This window comes from Myotis lucifugus, unplaced genomic scaffold (genome assembly GCF_000147115.1).
Source record: "Myotis lucifugus unplaced genomic scaffold, Myoluc2.0 scaffold_1448, whole genome shotgun sequence".
Taxonomy (NCBI): Eukaryota; Metazoa; Chordata; class Mammalia; order Chiroptera; family Vespertilionidae; genus Myotis; species Myotis lucifugus.
Genome location: NW_005872496.1, coordinates 26,953 through 27,974, shown reverse-complemented (window position 1 = coordinate 27,974; position 1,022 = coordinate 26,953).

Genomic DNA, 1,022 nt, shown 5'->3' with positions numbered 1-1,022 from the left:
GGGGTGATCGGCCCAGAGGGGCGGGGGGGGTCGGGCGGTGAGGAGGCATTAGGGCAGACCAGGCAGACAGGCAGGTGAGCAGTTAGTATCCAGCAGTCCAGGATTGTGAGAGGAAAGTCTGACTGTCTGTTTAGGCCCAATCCCTGGGATCTAGCCTAAACCAGGAGTCGGGCATCACCCAAGGGGTACAGGATTTGAGAGAGTGCAGGCTGGGCTGAGGGACACCCCCACCCCCTGTGCAAAATTTCATGCACCGGGCCTCTAGTATTTAATAATTTTTTATTGTTGAAAATATCACATATGTCCACTTTTTCCCCCATTAACCTCAGTCAGCCCGCCAGCCCCCACAACCCATAAGGGATCCATTTTTAAATGATGGAAATTCTCCCACGTTGAGAGGCTTAAAACAGGGCTTTTGCACACACAAAACAGGGGAGTTGAGTGAAATGTGTGGTTTCAGGAGGAAGCTGCGAACTTGTGAGAGTGGCAGCAGGTTTGAGACGGAGGGTGCGGCCACAGCGTCCAGCCCAGCCTCTCCTGCCTCCTCACATGTAGAGGTTCGAGTTTTGTGGAGGATCTGGTTGAGGAAAATAACAAGGAGAATCTTTCCATATCAAAATAAAAGCATCATCCAATGCAAATTCTTATTCCCAAACCTCAGAAAGGCAACGTGGCCCACGGCAGGTGAAGAAGAGAGAGAGAAAGTCCCATCCACGTGCCTGTGGAGGAGCACCCCTGGGTCTTCATCAAAACCCCAGGAAGGAGGACTCTCAATCCTGAAATCTGCCACCAAAGGAATGAGGTCAGAGTGATGAGTCTCAGGAAAAGAGGGAGGGAGGGGGGGTCAGGACGGGACCCCTTGAGGCCAGCGTCCTTGAGTCCTTTCCCATCTGGGGTCGCCACTAGGATGACAAGGTCAGGCATGCAGCCCAGGGTCCCAGCTGCACCTTATATGCAGACTCCATGCAAATGGGGCTCTCCTCCTGCTCATAAAAGGGGGCCCTTGCCTGGCATGTTGGGGA